This window comes from Somniosus microcephalus, chromosome 15, assembly GCF_052327205.1.
Source record: "Somniosus microcephalus isolate GS21.2 chromosome 15, FLI_Smic_1.0, whole genome shotgun sequence".
NCBI classification, from domain to species: domain Eukaryota; kingdom Metazoa; phylum Chordata; class Chondrichthyes; order Squaliformes; family Somniosidae; genus Somniosus; species Somniosus microcephalus.
This window is the reverse complement of record NC_141001.1, coordinates 15418705-15443099: the sequence shown is the minus strand read 5'-3', so window position 1 is coordinate 15443099 and position 24395 is coordinate 15418705.

The window sequence follows — 24395 nt, the reverse complement described above, 5'->3', positions numbered from 1 at the left end:
GTTCTTGTTCTTGGTGCAGAGGCGATTCTGACCCCTTTTCATCGGGTTCCACTGCTACTGGTTCTGAGGTAGATGCTACCGGTATGTCGGGTTCATCCCCAGGTACTCGAGACATGGGGTTGACGCGTTCCTGTGACGCTAAGATCTGATCGACGTGGCGTCTCACAATGTTCTCCCCGACATCCACTGTGTACATTAATGGCCCCTGCCTTGTGCATATCGTTCCGGGTTGCCATTTCTCTGTTCGATAGTCACGGGCCAAGACTGGTTGTCCTACATTGAAGCTCCTTGTCGGCTTCTCATTGATGTGCTGGAATTGTTTGTCCTCAACATTTCTTCGCACATTTGGTCTGAGCAAGTCCAGACGAGATCTCAACCTTCGGTTAAAGAACATCATGGCCGGGGTCTGGTTGGTAACTGCATGTGTCGCGTTTCGGTAGTCTAATAAGAAATTGTCCATCTTATGCTGTAGTGGAATTTCATCATCGCACATGGCCTTTATCGCCTTCTTAAAGGTTTGTACGAACCTCTCAGCCTATCCATTTGTGGCTGGATGATACGGGGCGGATGTATAATGCCTTACCCCATTCCTTCTCATAAATTTTTGAAACACTTCGGACACAAACTGTGGTCCATTATCAGAGCAAATCTGCTCTGGCAAACCGTTTCTGGCAAATTTGGTCCATAGGACTGCAATCGTTTTCTCTGTAGTGGTTGAGGACATTTTTATTACCTCAGGCCACTTCGAATGAGCATCCACTGCTATTAAGAACATTGAGTCCATGAATGGACCAGTGAAATCAATATGCACCCATTGCCATGGAGAGGAGGGCCACTCCCATGGGTGTAGAGGGGCATGTGGTGGTGCATTTTGGACCTTCTGGCATCCTAAGCAGCTCTTAGTTAGGTCTTCGATTTGTTGATCGATTCCCGGCCACCACACATAAGCCCTAGCAAGGCTTTTCATTTTCACTCCCCCCAGATGACTTTCATGTAGCTCATTTAGCACTCTCTCCCTTAACTTGGGTGGAATCACCACTCTGGATCCACACATCACTGTCCCCTGGCATATTGACAGCTGTTCTCTTCTGGATGAGAATGCTGGCAACAGTGAGTCGCCATGTGTTGGCCATCCCCTCACCGTCAATTCATATACCCGAGACAGCGTCGGATCATTGCGGGTCTCCTTCTCTATATCCGCGTTCGTTACTGGCAATCGTTCAATTATTGACAAATAAAATATCTCGATAGGGTCCACTGCTGGTGCTTCCTCCACGGTAGGCAGTGGCAGGCGCGATAGCCCATTAGCGTTCCCATGCTATTTCGTGCCTTTATATTCTATTTCATATTGATTTGCCCCTAGAATCAGGGACCATCTTTGTAACCATTGTGCAGTCATCACTGGAACGCCCTTCTTAGGATTAAAGATGGAGACAAGTGGTTGGTGGTCAGTCAGCAAGGTGAACTTCTGCCCATGCAGATAGTGGTTGAATTTTTTTACTCCCCATACTAGGCTGAGGGCCTCCCTGTCAATCTGGGCGTAGTTGCGCTCGGCTGAGTTTAGTGACCAAGACGCAAAGGCTACTGGCCTCTCCAACCCGCCTGGGAATTTGTGCGACAGCACCGCTCCAATACCATAGGGTGATGCATCACATGTCAAACGAATTGGTAGCGCTGGGTTGAAATGGGCCAACACCTCTTTTGATGTGATCAGTTCTTTACACTTCTGGAAAGCTCGTCTACGTTCGTCATCCCACTTCCATGGTACCCCTGTTTGCAGTAGAGTGTTCAGTGGGTGTAATACCGTGGACAAATTTGGTAAGAACTTGTGGTAGCAGTTTACCAGCCCGAGGAACGACCTCAGTTGTGACACATTTTCCGGTGCTGGAGCCTTCACTACTGCCTCAATCTTTTCAGGGGACTTATGTAACCCCTCTTCATCGATGACGTGGCCACAATACGAGATCAGTTTCTGGAAAAACTCGCACTTGTGGCGATTAGCTCATAGCCCATACTCCTTTAATCTGGTGAGCACATTCTCCAAGTTGGCGAGGTGGCCACTGTCATTTTCGCCCGTGACCAAGATGTCATCCAAATAACACTGGGTCCCTGGAATCCCTTGCAGGACTTCATCCATTGCCCTTTGCCAGATAGCCGGAGCTGAGGCTACCCAGAACACCAGCCGGTTGTATTGATAGAGACCTTTATGACTGTTAATCGTAAGGTATTGTTTTGAAGCTTCTTCTACCTCCATTTGCAAGTACGCCTGGGCTAGATCAATTTTGGTGAAGCATTTACCTCCAGATAGTGAGGCGAAAATATCCTCAATTCCTGGAAGCGGATATTGTACCGTGTGAAGGATTGGGTTCACTGTCACCTTAAAATCCCCACAGATGCGGACCTTCTTTGGTTCCCCAGGCGTATTACTCAACGACCTCTTCATTACAGGAACGATGGGTGTAGCCCACTCGCTCCAGTCCACTTTGGACAGTACTCCTGAACGTTCCAACCCTTCCAGCTCTGCTTCGACAGCTGGTCTGATCGCATAAGGCACTGGTCTGGCCTTAAGAAACTTTGGGCTTGCATTTTCCTCTATTTTAATCATTGCTGTTATGCCTTTTAGTGTTCTTAGTCCCTCCTGGAACACTTCTTTTGCATCAGTTAGCATTTTTGACAGTCGTCCAGGTGTGACGTCATCATCCTTTTTGGCCTCAACCTTCAGTGCCTGTATGGAATGCCAATCTAATTGTATCTTCCGGATCCATTCACGTCCTAGCAGTGGTGGTCCTCCATCTGGCAATACATATATATCCATTTTAGGTATTTCCTGGCCTTTATATATCACTTTCACCCTTATTTTTCCTTTGGGGTAGACTTTTTGCCCTGTATACGTCTTCAAGACAATCTCTGTAGCTTTCAAGGGTATATGTGAAATAGCCGCTTGTAGTCCCTTTGGTTTATGACTGTTAGGGCTGATCCTGTGTCCAATTCCATTTTCACTTGGACTCCGTCTATCTTGAGTGTAACCCAGATAGTCTGGTGATCCTCCATTTTGGTTACCTTATGTAGTTTCAGACAACCCAGCTCCTTGCTTCCGCAGTCTGTGTCACTTTTCTGTTCATCTGAACCACTGTCCATCACCTGGTGTACCTTTTTGTACTTCTCCTGTGGAGATTTCTTACTGTTGGTTTTCTTCCCAGACCTGCAGACTCTTGCTATGTGTCCTGCTTTTCCACACTGTCTGCACACTTGGTCCTTGAACCAACAATCCTTCTGGTTATGTGTTGTTCTGCCGCAGCGATAGCACTTCCCTGTTCCATAGGACATTTCATTGGTGCCATATCCTTGTGGTCTCCATTGTATCTCTGCAGCTCCCCTTGCGGCTGCTTCGTGTGATACTGCCATACTGAAAGCCTTGTCCAGCGTAAGATCCTTTTCTGATAGAAGCCGTTTCTGGGTTCCTTCACTTTGTAGCCCACACACAAACTTGTCCCTTAACGTATCTGCTAGTCCCGCTCCAAACTGGCAGTGTTTCGATAGCTTGCGCAGTTCCGTTAGGTACTCAGCATTGCTTTCGTCTTTGTGTTGGTTCCTTTTATGGAACTTAAATCGTTCTGCTATCAGCAGCGGTGTGGGGTTTAAGTGGTCCTGTAGGATTTCTACTATGCTTTTGAAATTCTTGTTCACCGGCTTCTCTGGGGTTATTAGATTTCGCAGTAACCCATAAGTTTTTGCACCCATGGAATTTAACAAAACCAGTGCTTTACTAGCATCTGGCACTTCATTTGCCCTGCAGTACACCTCAATACGTTCCACATATGTCGCCCAATCTTCGACTTCATTGTCGAACGTAGAGATACTGCCACTCTTCGGCATCCCTGGGTGTGATTTAACTGTCAAAAATGGCATCTCCCGCGCTTCCCCTTCTTCTCCGCTGGCACAAAATGGCGTCTCCCGCGCTTTCCTTCCTTCCCGCGCTCGCCCTTCTTCTCCGCTGTGGCTTCTAAAAATGGCATCTCCCGCGCTCTTCCTTCTTCTCCGTGGCTCAATGGCATCTCCCGCACTCTCCCTTCTTCTCCCCATGGACACTGTTCAGCCCTTGAGCCCTGGCTGTGCTCTGCGCGTTTTTTTTTTTTTTTTTTTCTCGACGCCGCTCGGTCCTGAACCTGGCTGTTGCTTTACCCTCTCTCTCTCCGTTTTTTTTTTTTTTTCTCGACGTCGCTCTGTTTTCAACCCCCGGCTGCGCCCTGTACGCTTCACCCTCTGCCTTACCCCATCGACGCTGCTCGGCTTTCTCTCCGCCGTCGGTCGGCTCCAGCCGCCGCTGTCCGGGAAGGGTCTGCGCTGGACCTGTCATCGGTCTCTTGCTGATCGTCGTGGCTGGGGAACCAAGCCCGGCTCTCCACAGCCTCCCCTGCGATGTTCACTCTCTGCCGGACGACTGGGCGGTTGCTCGTGGTCGACGCCCGTGTTCCTGGCCTCGACTTTTTTTTTTTTTGTTACTCCGCCCTCCCGGAGCGAATCCTCGAAGGGAAATGCAGAGTTGCAGGTAGATTCGAATCGACACTCGTCGCCACTGTTAGATCCGTGATTCTGAGAGTATGCTGTTTTTCAATAACCACACGGATGCTGTAACTTAACGATAAACAGGTATTTACTGGAGGAGGGTAGTCTCAAGACTGGGGGTACAGAGGCATGCGCAAGGCTTATATACAGGTGTGGTCACTGCCGGTACTACAGTATACAGGAGCTGTAAAAGCAGTTCTGTCTTTAAGGCACATACACTACACTATCCCCCTTCTTAACTATAAGTATTATGTTAGCTATCCACCAGTCCTCTGGCACTGCACCTTTTTCTAATGAATTACTAAATATGTGTAGTAATGCCTCTGCTATCTCTTCCTTAGATTGTTTTAAAATGCGCAGATGTAATCCGTCCGGACCAGGGGTTTTATCCTCTTTGTGTTTCATTAGTTTAGTTAACTTATCTCCTCGTTTTATTTTAAATGCAGTTATCTCATTATTAATCTCATCCTCCGATGCCATCTCCACCTGTTGTATCTCCCTGGTAAATTCTGAAACAAAGTAATTATTTAATATCTCTGCCATCTCTCTGTTGCTGCCTGTGGTATTATCCCGTCCATCCCTTAGTGGCCCTATTCCCATCCCGACCTTCCTTTTTTATTTACATGCCTGTAAAATATTTTACTATTTTTTTTATGTTCCTTGATAATTTGATTTCATAGTTCCTCTTTGCCTTCCTAAGTGATTTTTTTGACTTCTCTCCTAATCCCTTCGTATTCTCTCTTGTCATGCTCTCCCTTGCTGCCCATGTAGTTAATGTATGCCTCTTTCCTTACTCGCAATTTTTCCCTTATGGCTTTATTCATCTGGGGTGTCTCATTAGTGTTTAGCTTGCTTTTGTTTTTTAGCGGAATATATTTTTCCTGGACTCTGTTGAACACCATTTTAAATGTTTCCCATTGCTGTTCTACATCATTGTTTGCCCATTTTATCTTCCCAAGTTCTATTCTCAGGCCCTCAAAATCAACATTTCTCCAATCTATTATCCTGGTCTTTGTCATACTTATATCTTTCTCAATTATTATCTTAAAGCATATTATATTATGGTCACTATTGCCTAGATGTTCCTCTACTTTTACATCTCTTCTCTGCTCTGGTTATCATAGAATCATAGAATTATAGAATGGTTACAGCATGGAAGAAGGCTATTCGGCCCGTTGAGCCTGTGCCGACTCTCTGCAAGAGCACTTCAGCTAGTCCCACACCCCCGCCCTTTCCCCGTAGCCCTTTTCTTTCCTTCAGATACTTATCCAACTCCCTTTTGGAAGCTGTGATTGAATCTACCTCCACCACACTTTCAGGTAGTCCATTCCAGATCTTAACTACTCACTGCGTAAATTTTTTTTTCTTACATCACCTTTGGTTCTTCTGCCAATCACCAATCTGTGTCCTCTGGTTCTCAACCCTTCTGCCAATGGGAACAGTTTCCCTCTATCTACTCTGTCCAGACCCCTCATGATTTTGAACACTGCTAGCAAATCTTCTCTCAATCTTCTCTGTTCCAAGGAGAACAACCTCAGCTTCTCCAGTCTATCAACATTACTGAAGTCCCTCATTCATGGAATCATTCTCGTAAATCTTTTCTGCACCCTCTCTAAGGCCTTCACATCCTTCCTAAAGTGTGGTGCCCAGAATTGGACACAGTACTCCAGTTGGGACCAAACCAGTGTTTTATACAGGTCCATCATAATTTCCACACTTTTGTACTCTATACCTCTATTTATGAAACCCAGGAGCCTGTAGCCTTTTTAACTGCTTTCTCAACCTGCCCTGCCACCGTCAACGATTTGTGTACACATACTCTCTCTGTCCCTCTGTTTGTGCACCCCCTTCAGGATTGTACCATTTAGCTTATATTTCCTCTCCTCATTCTTTCTACCAAAAATGTATCACTTCATACTTTGCTGCATTAAATATCATCTGCCACGTGTCTGTCCATTCACCAGCCTGTCTATGTCTTCCTGAAGTCTATCACTCTCCTCCTCACTGTTCACTATATTTCCAAGTTCTGTGTCATCTGCAAATTTTGAGATTGTACCCTGTACACCCACATCCAAGTCATTAATATACATCAAGAAAAGCAGTGGTCCTAGAACCGATCCCTGGGGAACACCACTGTATACCTTCCACCAGTCCAAAAAACAACCATTCACCACTACTCTGTTTCCTGTCACTTAGCAAATTTCGTATCCATGCTGCCACTGTCCCTTTTATTCCATGGGCTTCAACTTTGCTGGCAAGCCTATTATGTGGCACTTTTGTCGAATGCCTTTTGGAAATCCATGTACACTACATCAACCGCATTACCCTCATCAACCCTTTCTGTTACCTCATCAAAGAACTCAATCAAGTTAGTTAAACACGATTTGCCTTTAATAAATCCGTGCTGGCTTTCCTGAATTAATCCACACCTATCCAAGTGATTGTTAATTTTGTCCCTGATTACTGTTTCTAAAAGCTTCCCCACTACCGAGGTCAAACTGACTGGCCTGTAGTTTCTGGGTTTATCTTTACACCCTTTTTCGAACAATTGGGTAACATTTGCAATTCTCCAGTTCTCTGGTACCACCCCCCGTATCTAAGGAGGATTGAAATATTATGGCCAGTACCTCCGCGATTTCCACCCTCAATTCCCTCAGCATCCCAGGATGCACCCATCCACTCCTGGTGATTTATCTACTTTAAGTACAGCCAGCCTTTCTAATACCTCTTCTTTATCAATTTTTATTCCATCCAGTACCTCCACTAACTCCTCCTTTACTATGTCTGTGGTAGCATCTTCTTCCTTGATGAAGACAGATGCAAAGTACTCATTTAGTACCTCAGCCATACCCTCTGCCTCCATGCGTAGGTCTCCTTTTTGGTCCCTAATTGGCCCCACCTCTCCTCTTACTACCCATTTACTATTTATATGCCTATAGAAGACTTTTGGATTACCGTTTATGTTAGCTGCCAATCTATTCACATACTCTCTCTTTGCCCCTCTTATTTCCTTTTTCACTTCTCCTCTGACCTTTCTATATGTAGCCTGATTCTCAGATGTATTTGCAACCTGACATCTGTCATACGCACTCTTTTTCTGCTTCATCATATTCTGTATCTGTTTCGTCATCCAGGGAGCTCTGACTTTAGTTGCCCTGCCTTTCCCCCTGGTGGGAATGTGCCTCAACTGTACCTGAACCATCTCCTCTTTAAAGGCAGCCCATTGTTCCATTACAGTTTTGTCTGCCAATTCTTGATTCCAATTTACCCGGGCCAGATCCGTTCTCATCCCACTGAAATTGGCCTTCCCCCAGTTAAACATTTTTGCTCCCTGTCCTTTTCCATAGCTAATCTAAACCTTATGATGCTATGATCACTTTCCTAGATGTTCACTGACTGACACTTGCTCCACTTGACCTACCTCATTCCCCAGAACCAGATCCAGCAATACCTCCTCCCTCGTTGGGCCAGAAACATACTGATCAAGAAAGTTCTCCTGAACACACTCCAGAAATTCTTCCCCTTCTATAATGATCCCAGTCTATATTAGGATAGTTGAAGTCCCCCATTATTACTAATCTATAGTTCTTGCACCTCTCTAATTTCTCTGCAAATTTGCTCCTCCATATCTTTCCCACGATTTGGTGATCTATAGAATACATCTAGTAGTGTAATGGCACCTCTATTATTTCTTAACTCTAGCCATTTAAATTCTGTCCTTGACCTGTCCAGGACATCCTCCCTCTCCAGCACTGAAACAGTCTCCTTGATTTGGATGAGGGGACCAAATGCAATATATCCAAGTTTGCTGATGATACAAAGTTGGGTGGGAATGTAAGGAATGTTGTGAGGAGGATGCAAAGAGGCAAAGTGAATGGGCAAGAACATGGCAAATGGAATATACAGGAAACTTTGTGCTATCCGGCACCCACGGGACCGAGCTGCTGCCATTGCCTCAAAACTGCCGTACTCTCCAGAGTTAATGTTGAGAGATACGGAGGTTCTTATCTCCGTATTTGACAACAAACACTGTTGCTTAGCAACAGCTTCTAAACATTCAGGTGTGGCCTGCAAGCTCTGTAGCTGAAGCTGTTGCTATAGCTACAGACCTTGCACAACTTGACTGTTCAAACAAAGCAAAAAAAACAAACAAAAAGAATAAAAAACGGCTGCTGATTTTTGCTGGTGGCTCCAGATTGCCGGATAGCTCACCTCCGGATAGCACAAAGTTTCCTGTAATGTGGAAAAATGTGAAATTATCCACTTTGGGATGAAAACTAGAAAAGCAGAGTATTTTTTAAATGGTGAGACACTGTGAAATGTTGGTGTTCAGAGGGACCTGGGTGTCCTTGTACACCAATCACTGAAAGTTAACATGCAGGTACAGCAAGTAATTAAGAAAGCAAATGGCATGGTGGCTTTTATTACAAGAGGATTTGAGTATAAGAGTAAAGACATCTTACTGCAATTATATAGGGCCCTGGTGAGACCACACCTGGCGTATTGTGTACAGTTTTGGTCTCCTTACCTAAGGAAGGATATGCTTGCCATAGAGGGAGAACAACGAAGGTTCACCAGACTGATTCCTGGGATGGGGGGATTGTCCTATGAGGAGAGATTGAGTAGACTAGGCCTATATTCTCTAGAGTTTAGAAGAATTGGATATGGGCTTCGTTGGCAAGGCCAGCATTTATTGCCCTGCCTTGAGAAGGTGGGGGTGAGTCGCCTTCTTGAACCTCTCCAGTCCGTGTGGTGAAGGTACTCCCACAGTGCTGTTAGGTAGGGAGCTCCAGGATTTTGACCCAGCAACGATGAAGGATCGGCAATATACTTCTAAGTCAGGATGGTGTGTGACTTGGAGGAGAACTTTGAGGTAGTGGTGTTCCCATGCGCCTGCTGTCCTTGTCCTTCTAGGTGGAAGAGGTCGTGGGTTTGGGAGGTGCTGCCAAAGAAGCCTTGGCGAGTAATGCCATTGAATGTCAAGAGGCGGTGGTTAGACTCTCGCTTGTTGGAGATAGTCATTGCCTGGCACTTGTGTGGCGCGAATGTTACCTGCCACTTATCAGACCCAAGCCTGAACATCGTCCAGGTCTTGTTGCATGTGGGCATGGACTGCTTCATTATCTGAGGAGTTGTGAATGGCACTGAACACTGTGCAGTCATCAGCGAACATCCCCATTTCTGACCTTATGTTGGAGGGAAGGGCATTGATGAAGCAGCTGAAGATGGTTGGGCCTAGGACACTGCCCTGAGGAATTCCTGCAGCGATGTCCTGGGGCTGTGATGATTGACCTTCAACCACCACAACCATCTTCCTTTGTGCTAGGTATGACTCCAGCCAGTGGAGAGTTTAACCCCCCGATTCCCATTGACTTCAATTTTACTAGGGCTCCTTGATGTCACACTTGGTCAAATGCTGCCTTGATGTCAATGGCAGTCACTCTCACCTCACCTCTGGAATTAAGCTCCTTTGTCCATGTTTGGATCAAGGCTGTAATGAGGTCGGCAGCCGAGTGGTCTTGGATGAACACAAACTGACCATCAATGAGCAGGTTATTGGTGAGTAAGTGCCGCTTGATAGCACTGTCGATGACACCTTCCATCACTTTGCTGATGATTAAGAGTAGACTGATGGGGCAGTAATTGGCCGGATTGGATTTGTCCTGCTTTTTGTGGACTGGGCATACCTGGGCAGTTTTCCACATTGTCGGATAGATGCCAGTGTTGTAGCTGTACTGGAACAGCTTGGCTAGAGGCGCGGTTTGTTCTGGAGCACAAGTCTTCAGCACGATAGACGGGATGTTGTCGGGGCCCATTGCCTTTGCTGTATCCAGTGCACTCAGCCGTTTCTTGATATCACGTGGAGTGAATCAGATTGGCTGAAGACTGGCTTCTGTGATGGTGGGGCCCTGAGGAAGAGGCCGATATGGATCATCCACTTGGCACTTCTGGCTGCAAACGCTTCAGCCTTGTCTTTTGCACTCACGTGCTGGGCTCCACCATCATTGCGGATGGGGATATTCATGGCGCCTCCTCCTCCCGTTAGTTGTGTAATGGTCCATCACCAATCATGACTGGATGTGGCAGGACTGCAGAGCTTTGATCTGATCCATTGATTGTGGGATCGCTTAGCCCTGTCAGGACTTCTGCTTTTTAGCATGCATGTAGTCCTGTGTTGCAGCTTCCCCAGGTTAGCACTTACTCACCAATATCCTGCTCACTGATGCCCAGTTTGGGTTGCGCCAGGACCACGAGTCTCCACAATGGCTGTACCATGGTCACTGCTACCAATACTGTCATGGACAGATGCATCTGTGACAGTTAGATTGGTGAGGACGAAGCCAAGTAGGTTTTTCCCTCGTGTTGGTTCTCTCACCGCCTGTAGCAGGTCCAGACTCGCAGCTATGTCCTTCAGGACTCGGCCAGCAGTGGTGCTACCGAGCCACTCTTGGTGATGGACATTGAATTCCCCATGTGCCCTTGCTACTCTCAGTGTTCCTTCCAAGTGGTGTTCAACATACAGCACTGATTCATCAGCTGAGGGAGGGCGGTAGGTGGTAATCAGCAGGAAGTTTCCTTGCTCATGCTTGACCTGAAGCCATGAGACTTCATTGGGTCCGAAGTCAATGTTGAGAACTTCCAGGTCCACTCCTTCCCAACTGTATACCACAGTGCCGCCACCCCTGGTGGGTCTGACCTGCCGGTGGGACAGGACATACCCAGGGATGGTGATGGAGGAGTCTGGGACATTGGCTGAACGGTATGATTCTGTCAGGCTGCTGCTTGACTAGTCTGTGGGACAGCTCTCCCAATTTTGATACCCCAGATGTTGGTGAGGGGGGCTTTGCAGGGTTGACTGCGCTGTTGCCGTGCCTGTAGCCGGTGCCAAGGTCAATGCTGGGTGGTCCATCTGGTATCATTCTTATTATTGTTTCGTAGCGGCTTGTTACAACTGACTGACTTGCTCGGCCATTTCAGAGGGCAGCTAAGAGTCAACCACATTGTTGTGGATCTGGAGTCACATATAGGCCAGACCAGGAAAGGACGGCAGATTTCCTTCTACTAAATGACATAAGTGAACCAGATGGGTTTTTACAACGATCTGATAGTTTCATGGTTACCATTACTAATACTAGCTTTTTATTCCAGATTTATTTAATTAACTGAATTTAAATTCCCCAGCTGCCGTGGTGGGATTTGAACTCACGGCTCTGGATCATTAGTCCAGGCCTCTGGATTACGAGCCCAGTGACATTACCACTATGTTACCGTACCCATTGATCTCATTGAAGCATACAAAATTCTTACAGCTCTTGACAGGGTAGATGCAGTGAGGATGTTTCCCCTGGCTGGGGAGTCCAGAACCAGGGGTCCCAGTCTCAGAATAAGGGGTCAGCCATTTAGGACTGAGGTGAGGAGAAATTTCTTCACTGAGGGCGGTGAATCTTTGGAATTCTCTACCCCAGAGGGCTGTGGAGGCTCAGTTGTTGAGCATATTCAAGACTGAGATCGATAGATTTTTGAATATTAAGGGAATCAAGGAATATGGGGATAGTGCAGGAAAGTGGAGTTGAGGTAGAAGATCAGCCATGATCTTATTGAATGGCGGAGCAGGCTCGAGGGGCCGAATGACCTACTCCTGCTCCGATTTCTTATGTTCTTATGTTATTCTGGTCGCCATATTATACAAAGGATATAGAGACACTGGAGAGGGTGCAGAGAAGATTTACAAGGATGATACCAGAAATGCGAGGGTATAAATATCAGGAAAGGACGAACAGGCTGGGTCTCTTTTCTCTTGAAAAAGAGAAGGCTGAGGGGTGACCTAATAGAGGTCTATAAAATCATGAGAGGTTTTGATTGAGTAGACACAGAGAGAATGTTTCCACGTGTGGGGAAGAGCAAAACCAGAGGCCATCAATATAAGATAGTCACCAAGAAATCCAATAGGGAATTCAGAAGAAACTTCTTTACCCAGAGAGTGGTGAGAATGTGGAACTCGCTACCACAGTGAGTGGTTGAAGCGAATAGTATCGATGCATTTCAGGGGAGGCTGGACATGTATATGAGGGAGAAGGGAATAGAGGGTTAGATGAGGAAAGACAGGAGGAGGCTCTTGTGGAGCATAAACGTCAGCATGGGCTGGTTGGGCCGAATGGCCTGTTCCTGTGCCGCATATCCTACGTAACCCTATGTAATCTTATGTAATGCAAGCACCTCAGTGAGGGACAGGGTAGAGGCTCCCAGCGAGGTGACAGCACCTCAGTGAGGGGCAGGGTAGAGGCTCCCAGTGAGGTAACTACTCCTCAGTGAGGGGCAGGGTAGAGGCTCCCAGTGAGGTAACTACACCTCAGTGAGGGCCGAGGTAGAGGCTTCCAGTGAGGTAACTACACCTCAGTGAGGGACAGGGTAGAGGCTCCCAGTGAGGTAACTGCACCTCAGTGAGGGGCAGGGTAGAGACTCCCAGTGAGGTAACTACACCTCAGTGAGGGGCCAAGGTAGAGGCTCCCAGTGAGGTAACTACACCTCAGTGAGGGGCAGGGTAGAGGCTCCCAGCGAGGTAACTACACCTCAGTGAGGGGCAGGGTAGAGGCTCCCAGTGAGGTAACTACACCTCAGTGAGGGACAGGGTAGAGGCTCCCAGTGAGGTAACTACACCTCAGTGAGGGACAGGGTAGAGGCTCCCAGCGAGGTAACTGCACCTCAGTGAGGGGCAGGGTAGAGGCTCCCAGCGAGGTAACTACACCTCAGTGAGGGACAGGGTAGAGGCTCCCAGTGAGGTAACTACACCTCAGTGAGGGACAGGGTAGAGGCTTCCAGTGAGGTAACTACACCTCAGTGAGGGGCAGGGTAGAGGCTCCCAGTGAGGTAACTACACCTCAGTGAGGGACAGGGTAGAGGCTCCCAGTGAGGTAACTACTCCTCAGTGAGGGGCGAGGTAGAGACTCCCAGTGAGGTAACTACACCTCAGTGAGGGACAGGGTGGAGGCTCCCAGTGAGGTAACTACATCTCAGTGAGGGACAGGGTAGAGGCTCCCAGTGAGGTAACTACACCTCAGTGAGGGACAGGGTAGAGGCTCCCAGTGAGGTAACTACACCTCAGTGAGGGGCGAGGTAGAGACTCCCAGTGAGGTAACTACACCTCAGTGAGGGACAGGGTGGAGACTCCCAGTGAGGTAACTACACCTCAGTGAGGGACAGGGTGGAGACTCCCAGTGAGGTAACTACACCTCAGTGAGGGACAGGGTAGAGGCTTCCAGTGAGGTAACTACACCTCAGTGAGGGGCAGGGTAGAGGCTCCCAGTGAGGTAACTACACCTCAGTGAGGGGCAGGGTAGAGGCTCCCAGTGAGGTAACTACACCTCAGTGAGGGGCAGGGTAGAGGCTCCCAGTGAGGTAACTACTCCTCAGTGAGGGGCAGGGTAGAGGCTCCCAGTGAGGTAACTACTCCTCAGTGAGGGGCAGGGTAGAGGCTCCCAGTGAGGTATGCTTCACAGGATATAATTAGACTGAAATGTCACAGAAGCAATTATTAGGAGACGTGACCAATAGCTCGGTCAAAGACATGTTGTTACGGAGGGTGTTAAAGGAGGAGAGGAAGGTGAAGAGGCGGAGGGAATTAGCATTTGGGCAAGACGGCTGAAGCCATGGCCAACAATGGTTCGACAAAGTATGTGGGGTGGGCGGATGCACAAGAGGCCAGATTGAGAGACAGAGATGGTAATGGTGGAGGGTTGTAGGGCTGGAGGAGGTTACAGAGACAGGAGGTGGCGAGGCCATGAAGGGATTTGAAAACGGGGATGAGAATTTTAAATTGGAGGTGTGGGGGTATTTGGAGCCAATGAAGGTCAGCGAGGATATGGGTAATGGGTGAACGGGACCTGGTGCAGGATAGGATAGCGGAGCCTTGTTTGAGCTGAAGTTTGGGAATTAACTGTCCCAATGCACAGACACGGGGAGACATTCAGCTTACGGTTGCCCGTTTTGCGGCTGTGATATTCCTGTGTGTCTAAAACAACACTGTTACCCTCCAGGCTGGAAAGGACAGTCGGTGATGTTTGTGGCTGAACACATAACTCATTCGTATGATGGTCCCCGACCCGATATTCTGATGCGGGTGTTAACCTGCTTATTTTAAATGAGCCGGTGACTCCCCTAAAGCCTTAGCCAGAGGAGTGTCACATGATGCATCGTCCTGCTCACGTCACCAGCTGTTTTCCTCAGCTTCCATCCGGGGACCAACAGCGGAGATTTGGCGAGTGCCACAGGCCACTGCTCCCATCAAAGGCTGAAAGTAGCAGCAAGAGTTCAAACAAATGGATAAATGTCAAGGATGGCAAAGTGTGAATCCCCGTAGTCCTGTGCTCTGATCTTGTTATAACGCGCAGTCTTTTATGAACATATGAACAGGAGGAGGCCATTCAGCCCCTCGAGCCTGTTCCGCCATTCAATGAGATCATGGCTGATCTGCGACCTAACTCCATTTCCTGAAAATTCAATGAAGCTTAGAATAAATAAAACCGGGGAAACCATGGAATCCTTCTTGAGATCAACACAACAGATATGGAGAGCTGATTGGTCAACTTTTGTAGATCAAAAAATAAATGTGGTTAAAGGAAAATTGCCACAAGTTGATTAACAAGTTTATTGGTAAAGGCAGTGGAGTTGTGGCCTCGGCTTCCTGCCCCTCCCCCTTTGATTGGGGCCTATCTCTGAAGGGGGGAGGGGCACTTCGGTGGGATGCCCCACTGACTCGGCCCGACTTTCTGGCCTCAGGGTCATTATCACGCGAGCTATGTTTCATATTTTAGCAACCCATTCCATTCGTCCGAAGGAGGCGCACGTGGGTCTAATATTTAAGAACAGGAAGAAATCAGGCCCTGGGGATTATACGTCCAGTTCGTTTGATGGTTGTGGGGAAGATTCCGGAAGACATTTGCCTGGAATCTCCACAGGGGTTCTTCCCATCTCTCGCCATAAGGAAACTCCATAGAAATAAGTTACGGTGGGAGATGAGGGAGATGCTGCAGGGTTGTACCCCAGTATTTGGCATGTGATAGAGACGTCAGCAGCTGTTAGACAATCCCAGCATGGATCTAGCAGACTAACCCGAGTGAGGTCTTTGATGAGGTGATGCTAATGGATGATGGCAGGAAGCTTGCTGTCATACACCTTGATTTTCAGAAAGCCTTTGAGCAGGCTCGAGGGGCCGAATGGCCTACTGCTCCTCCTATTTCTTATGTTCTTATGTTGACCAATACTGCCACACCACCTGCTATCTTTCCTTCCCTATCTTTCCTGAACACCTTATAACCAGGAATATTTAATAACCAATCCTGCCCTTTTTGAGCCAGGTCTCAGTTATTGCCACAACATCATATTCCCATGTGGCTATTTGTGCCTGCAGCTCACTTACCTTGTTTACTATGCTTCGTGTGTTCACATACATACACTGTAAACCCACCTTAGACCATCCTGTATTCTCTCTTAGCTTGACCCCACCTAATACCTTACTATTTCTTACTTTAGCGCTCTCTGCCTCTCCCAATCCATTGAGCACTTTATTTCCCCTTTCTAATGTTACATCCTGGTGCCCATCCCCCTGCCAAATTAGTTTAAACCCTTCCTAACAGCACTAGCAAATCTCCCCGCGAGGATATTGGTTCCGGCCCTGTTGAGGTGCAACCCGTCCGGCCTGTACAGATCCCACCTCCCCCAGAACCGGTCCCAATGTCCCAGGAATCTAAAGCCTCCCTACTGCATCATCTCTCCAGCCACGCATTCATCTGCGCTATCCTTCTATTTCTATATACTCACTAGCACGAGGCACTGGGAGTAATCCGGAGATTACTACCTTTGAGGTCCTGCTTTATAATCTCTTTCCTAGCTCCCTGAAATATGTCTGCAGGACCTCATCCCTCTTTCTCCCTATGTCGTTGAAACCCGGAGCTTGAGCTCCTCCAGTTGAAGACACTGACTGCTCATGTGGTTGTTCAGGACACGGGAAGCGTTGTGGAGTCCCCACATGGCACAGGATGTGCATTCCACGGGATCGAGGTGCCCTGCCATGCCTCTATTTATTAGACTATTTGCTAAAAACACTTACCGCCTACCTACTCACCAATCAGCTCCTTCCCCGGTTGTGATGTCACTTTAGCTGTTTTGCAGTTTTTGCTTCTGGTGTTGTTTATTCCCCTTTACTAGATCCAATAGTGAATCCTCCCGTGTTGGGCTTTTTACATACTGGGTTAGAAAGGAGTCCTGTACACATTGTTGGAACTCCAGTCCCTTATCCCCTTTACCTACTTCTTCTGTCCAATTAATTTTGGGGTAGTTGAAATTCCCCATAATTATTATTCTATGGCCTAGAAATTCAGTATCGGCACGTTTGGGGCGCTACAGTTGAGCGTGCGCTAAATTTAGCGCCCAGTGCAAATTATCGCCACCTTCAGCGAAATTGAGTTGCTTCGCCCCAAGAGGTTCTTGCTGCGCTAAAGCAGGCGCTGCACGACTATCCTAAGGCGCTAAGCCGGAGAGGCGAGGCGCTACCACCAAGGGCGGGCGCAGCGCAGGTTCGGCCAGTTAGCGATTGCAGGCAGGCACGCTGGCGCCGGTCACCTCTTAAAGGGGGAGGGTCGATTTGGCTTGTAGCCACGCTCTGCACATTGGAGCCCTGATTCTCGGCCTGGACAGACCTGCTGCGACATTGTAATGCCTACGACCATGGGGAGGGCCAAGGAGCGAGCGCAGCGGTTAAGTGAGGGGGCCCTGAAGGTTCTGGTTGGCGCAGTGGAGCGCAGGCAACCTATCCTGTTTCCGGACAGTGGCAGGAGGCCGCTGCCCAACGAATATCGAAAAACTTGGAGGGAGGTGGCACACAGAGTGACCTCCAGCAGCATGGTACCTAGGACCCCAACGCAATGCAGGAAGAAGTTCAACGACCTCACTCGGGTTGTCAGGGTGAGTACCCTTTCCAGTATCCTCTTCATCCCTGCATGTGCACCTCACTTTATGACCAAAGGGTCCTGAAAGCCCCAATGCCCAGCCCTCATCCAACACCTATGGGCCTCTCATGAAACTCACATGCACATTCACCACTTTACTCACTGTAAGGGCTATTCTACCATGGGAGGCAGTGCAGCGAAGATCAGGGTTTGACACTGTAAGGGCTATTCCACCATGGGAGGCAGTGCAGCCGAGCTCAGGGCTTGACACTGTAAGGGCTATTCCACCATGGGAGGCAGTGCAGCCAAGATCAGGGCTTGACACTGCAAGGGCTATTCCACCATGGGAGGCAGTGCAGCCAAGCTCAGGGCTTGACACTGTAAGGGCTATTCCACCATGGGAGGCAGTGCAGCCAAGATCAGGGCTTGACACTGCAAGGGCTATTCCACCATGGGAGGCAGTGCAGCCAAGATCAGGGCTTGACACTGTACTGAGAGCCCGTCCTTTCTCTTGCAGGGCAAGCTGGCACACAATAGGAGGCAGCAGCAACGGACCGGGGGAGGCCGTCCTGAACTTAAAGACCTCAGTGATCTGGAGCAGTGAGTGGAACGGATTATGGCAGGACGGATGATTGGCCCCGTTGCCACTGGAGATGCCGACCCCGTTCTGGACAGCAATGGTAAGGTCATCACCTTTTTGACCTCTCTCCTTCCACTTGTGCCTCACACCAGCATCCTTTGCCACTATCGAACCAATGCAGTGCATTGCAGCACTCATGCCTCCCTCGCTGCTGCCCTGTCCTCACTCTAAAGCAACTCTTGTACCTCCCTGCTTTCAGATGCTGATTCGCCAGGCGAGGAGGCGGGCCCTCAAGCTGCCACTGTGAGTGATTCTGAAGGCGAGGAGGAGGAAGAGGAAGCCGGACCATCAGTGCCACCCTCAGCTGAGGCAGCCCATGGCCATAATGGGGACACGTCTTCCCTGGAGGGGAGCAGGGGGGAAGGGTCTGAGGAGGGTGAAGCTCCGGGGCCCAGCGGGCTGCAGCAATGCGGGGGGGTAGGGAAGCTCGGCGGCCTTCTCCCTGGAGGGAGAGTCTGGCCTCCAGTCCTGCTACAGTGAGCGCAGAGGAGGTGCGGCTCCTCACTGAAATGGGTGCCCAGGCAGAGAACAGGCACACTGAGCTCATAGAAACATAGAAACATAGAAGATAGGAGCAGGAGTAGGCCATTCGGCCCCTCGAGCCTGCTCCACCATTCAATGTGATCATGGCTGATCATCCAAATTCAGTACCCGGTCCCTGCCTTCTCCCCATATCCCTTGATCCCTTTAGCCTCAAGAAATATATCCAACTCTTTCTTGAATATATTTAATGAACTGGCCTCCACCGCCCTCTGTGGCAGAGAATTCCACAGGTTCACCACTCTCTGGGTGAAGAAACTCCTCCTCATTTCAGTCCTAAATGGCTTACCCCTTATCCTTAGACTATGACCCCTGGTTCTGGACTCCCCGGCCATCAGAAACATCCTTTCTGCATCTAGTCTGTCCAGACCTGACAGCATTTTATAGGTTTCGATGAGATCCCCTCTCAATCTTCTAAACTCCAGTGAGTATAAGCCCAATTGACACAATCTCTCCTCATACGTCATTCCTGCCATCCCAGGTATCAGCCTGGTGAATCTTCGCTGCACTCCCTCCATGGCAAGAACGTCCTTCCTCAGGTAAGGTGACCAAAACTGCACACAGTACTCAAGGTGCGGTCTCACCAAGGCCCTGTACAACTGCAGCAAGACATCCTTGTTCTTGTACTCGAACCCTCTTGCTACGAAGGCCAACATACCATTTGCCTTCTTAACCGCCTGCTGCACCTGCATGCTTACTTTCAGCGACTGGTGCACAAGAACACCCAGGTCTCTTTGCACTTCCCCTTCTCCCAATCTATTGCCATTCAAATAATAATCTGCCTTCCTGTTTTTGCCACCAAAGTGGATAACCTCAAATTTATCCACATTATAGTGCATTTGCCATGTTTCTGCCCAATCACCCAACCTGTCCAAATCGTACTGGAGTTTCATGACATCCTCCTCACAGCATACCCTCCCACCCAGCTTTGTGTCGTCTGCAAATTTGGAGATATTACATCCAATTCCCTCGTCCAGATCATTAATATATATTGTGAACAGCTGGGGTCCTAGGACCGATCCCTGTGGTACACCACTAGTCACTGCCTGCCACTCGGAAAACAACCCGTTTATTCCAACTCTTTGCTTTCTGTCCGCCAACCAGTTCTCTATCCAAGTCAATACCTTGCCCCCAATCCCATGTGTCTTAATTTTGCACGCTAACCTCTTATGCGGGACCTTATTGAAAGCCTTCTGAAAGTCCAAATACACCACATCCACTGGTTCTCCCTTATCTATTTTACCAGTTACATCCTCAAAAAATTCCGGTAGATTAGTCAAGCATGATTTACCTTTTGTAAATCCATGTTGACTTTGTCCGATCCTGTCACTGCTTTCCAAGTGCTCTGCTATTACATCTTTTATAATGGACCCTAGCATTTTCCCCACTACCGATGTCAGGCTTACCGGTCTATAATTCCCCGCCTTTTCTCTGCCACCTTTTTTGAATAGTGGGGTAACATTAGCTACCCTGCAATCCATGGATACTGTTCCAGAGTCTATCGAGTTCTGGAAGATGACCAGCAATGCATCTACTATTTCTAGGGCCACTTCCTTAAGTACCCTGGGATGTAGATTATCAGGCCCTGGGGATTTATCGGCCTTCAGTCCCACCAATTTTCCTAACAACATTTCCCTACAAATACTGATTTCTTTCAGTTCCACCCTTTCATCAGACCCTATGTTCCGCGGTATTTCTGGGAGGCTATTTATGTCCTCCTTGTGGCTGCAGTGGCAAGGATGCCTGACTCCATAGAGTCACTGGCAAGGAGTGTACAGGAATTCGGGGCAGCACAGGCAAGGAGTCTGCAGGACTTCGGTGCAGCACAGGCAGCACAGGCGGCTTCCACGCAAGTGCTTAGTTGTGCCATGCAGTCAGTGGCTGGCCTGATGCAGACACAGATTAGGGCCACACGAGCCCTCGCTGGATCGGGCAGGATTCGCCGGGGCCCTCGCCGCGCCGCAGCAGGCCAGCAGTCTGTGCTTCAGCAGATTGCTGCGCATGTCTTCAGTGCTGCCCCGTGCGAGTGCCAGTGTGTCGTCTGACCAGGGAGTGCCTGTGCTCTGTCAGGATGGCAGCATTCCTGCTGCCAACACTGTCACTCCTCCACTGCAGCTGCCACCACCCGTAGGACAGACTGCTGCCGCCCAAGCAGAGTTGGAGCAGTCAGCAGCTGGGCCCTCCAGGCCAAGTGCTGGGCCAGGCCGTCCCCCAAGGGCATCTGCCGACTCAGTACCTGACACTCAGCAGCCTTCCCCCAGCCTTGCTGCAGCCACTGGGGTCCCATTGTGGAGGAGTTGCAGGGTGGGAAGGGGCCAATCTCGCCTCACAGCGCCAGGGACCCGGGTTCAAATCCGGCCTCGGGTGACTGTCTGTGTGGAGTTTGCACATTCTCCCCGTGTTTGCGTGGGTTTCCTCCGGGTGCTCCGGTTTCCTCCCACAGTCCAAAGATGTGCGGGTTAGGTTGATTGGCCATGATAAAAATTGACCCTTAGTGTTAGGGGGGATTAAATACGTGGGGTTACGGGGATAGGGCTTGGGTGGGATGGCTGTCGGTGTAGGGACCGGGTTTGGATGATCAGCCATGATCCGTTGAATGGCGGAGCAGGCTCAAAGGGCCGAATGGCCTACTCCTGCTCTTATCTTCTATGTCTATGTCTATGTCTATGCAAGCGAGGCAGATCACCCTCGCAGGCCAAAAAGTTGGAGGTGTGGCAAAATGCTGTGATTTTTTTTGTGAAGGCCGAGGATCATGGTCATTTTTGGTTAACTCTTTTGTTCATTGTCTGCAGGTTGTTCGAGCCAGTTATGTGTTTGACTGTTTTTTTGGGGGTTTCTCTGTATTTGTTTGTCATGCGGGAAGGGCACAGAGTTTGTTAAATAAATAATTGTCTTTATTCAGATTGTGCATGTTTGTACTTTGAACTATTTGTTGCCTTGACCAGCTCAGGGTTTGTGGACCGGTTCCATTCATGTTCTTTCAATGGCACAAGCCATTCCCTGAGAGGGGGCCTAGAACCGACTTGCAATAAGCCACTGACGGACGGCCCTTGCACTTTGTGCCTCCCTCCCGTCTTGGTGCTCCTCCTCCTCCTCCTCTGGTGGTCCTCCAATGTCTGCTGGCAGTGGCTGAGTCCTGAGGATAGCCAGGTTGTGCAGCATGCAGCACACTACAACGAAATGGGAGACACGCTCAGGCGAGTACTGAAGGGCTCCCCCGGAATGGTCCAGGCAGCGGAACCGTTGCTTTAGCACGCCGATTGTGTGCTCAATGATGTTCCTGGTCGTTTGATGGCTGTCATTGTATCGCTCTTCAGCAGGGGTGCTGGGCGCACGGAGCGGGGTCATCAGCCAGGTGCACAAAGGATAGCCCTTGTCCCCGAGAGGCCAGCCTCCTGGGTGAGCAGGGGCTTCGAAAAGGTCTGCCACAGAAGTCTGGCGCAGGATGAAGGCGTCATGGCTGCTGCCTGGAAAGCGGGCATTGACAGCTAGTATCAGCTGTCTGTGGTCACACACCAACTGCACGTTCAACGAATGGAACCACTTCCGGTTGTGGTAATCCTCAGCATTCTCTAGAGGCGCCTGCAAAGCCACATGCGTGCAGTCAATGGTGCCCTGGACCATGGGGAAGCCCGCTATTCTTGCAAATCCCATTGTGCGCTCCTGCTGCTTGTCCAGGGTCATGGGGTAGGAAATGTACTGATGACTCCTTTTGAATAGGCCATTCGTGACTTGGCGGATGCAGCAATGCACCGCGAACTGGGAGACATTGGCAATGTCCCCAGTAGCGGATTGGAAGGAGCCGGTGGCATAGAAGTTGAGAGCCACTGTCACCTTCACTGCCACCGACAGAGACGTCCTGCTCCTCAGCTGAGGCTGCAGATCTGTCTGAAGCAGGTGGCAGAGCTCAGTGACCACCTCCCTTCTGAATCGAAGCCTCCAAATACACTGCTCCTCAGACATGTTGAGGTATGAGAACTGCTGGCGGTATACCCTGGGAGGGTAAGGCCTCCTGTGCCGACGCCTGTTGGCCCTACTCCGCCTGGCCATGATTGGCACTCTCTCTCGGCGTCTCTGAGCCCTTTCAATGCAATGCAGAAACCCAACATTTCCACCCATTGCAGCCCCCATTATATGTGGCCACTCAAGGCTATGGCACTGAAAAATCAATCCAACTGCAAAGCTCTGGCCTGAAGCCAGAAGTACCTGTGCGAGCGCTGAGTCAATGCAGAAAGCTCTCTCCCCTTGTCTCTCTGCAAATCTCTCACACAGGAGTGGTGCAAAAATGGCTACCACTAAGAAGCCAGGAAGAGCCCCCTTTAAATAGCGCCCCCCCAGCCCCACAGCGACTGGGAACTGTTCCAGTCAACCAGTCACTGGGAGCACCAGGCGGAAAGAAGGGGGGCGCCACTGAAGTTCCGGCTCGGGGCGCACCAAGGGCGTTGCACCATGAAATGACGTCAGGATCTGCGCGCGCAGGTGAGTGGGCGTTGCGGTTTTACGCCGCCGCTCAATTTCGTGAGAGGCGCAGTTCGCGCCGCGCCCGGGCGCTAGCCACTTCGCGACCCACTTATCGCCCTCTTAAGGCGCTAGCGGCTGGCGCTAAAAACTGAATTTCTCCCCCTGTGTCTTTTACTCATTTCCCTAATTTGTTTGCATAGTTCTTCCTCCACCTCCCTTCCACTATTAGGTGGTCTGTCAACTACCCCTATTAGTGTGATTGATCCTTTATTATCTTTTATCTCTATCCACATGGATTCTATTTCTGTCTTGCTGATAGCTGCGTCGCTTTTTTCTACAGCCATTATGTTATCCCTAATAAGTACAGCTGCTCCACCTCCCCTTTTTCCCTCTCTATCTTTTCGAAATACTTTGGGGTAAAAATTGGGTGGCGCCCCGAAAAAGTTATCGCCCTCCCGCCATAAATTCAGTAGTAGCGCCCCAAGCAGGAGGTGGGGCACTACTGGAAAGCGTTCCAGCTCCTGCTTGAGGCGCTACTACTGAATATCACGGCGCTACATGTAGCAGCACCATGCGCGGTGGCACATAGTACCGTGTCATTGCAGGCCTCCTCCCCTGATTAAAGGGGAGGGGCCTAGCACTGCACGCATCGGGGCCCTGCTAGATCACCAGGGAGTGGGGTGCCGTGAAAACAGGCCGGCACTAAAGAGGAGTGCCGGGCTGAGTGATTGCGGCCAGCATCCCGCATAGAAAAGTGAAAGGGGGCAGGTGCTGGCAGTTGACCAAAATAAAAATGGCCGTCTGACACCTGTCCTTAAACTTGCGCCGCCGCCGCTGCCAAACCGCCCCCTGATCCTATTGCACATATTGTCCGGCGATAGGTCAGGGGGCGCAAGGAAGTTTGCGGCTGGGGCATTAGCGGCGCTGCGCATGGGCGCGAGGGGATTTGCGCCCCGTTAGGGGGCGCTAACGAGAGGCGCAAAGCAACCCGATTTTTCCCCTTGATACCCTGCAATGTTTAATTCCCTGTCCTGACTTTTCTGTAGCCATGTCTCAGTAATTCCGACAATGTCTGGTTCCTCACAACGCATGATTGCCTCCAGCTTCCCTATTTTATTACGGACACTGTGTGCATTGCTGTACAGACAGTTTAACTCATTTTAATAGCAGTTCCTTTTACTTTATTTTTAACCATCTGTTTAAACTCCTGGGGGGGAAAATTTGGTTGCTTTGCGCCTCCCGTT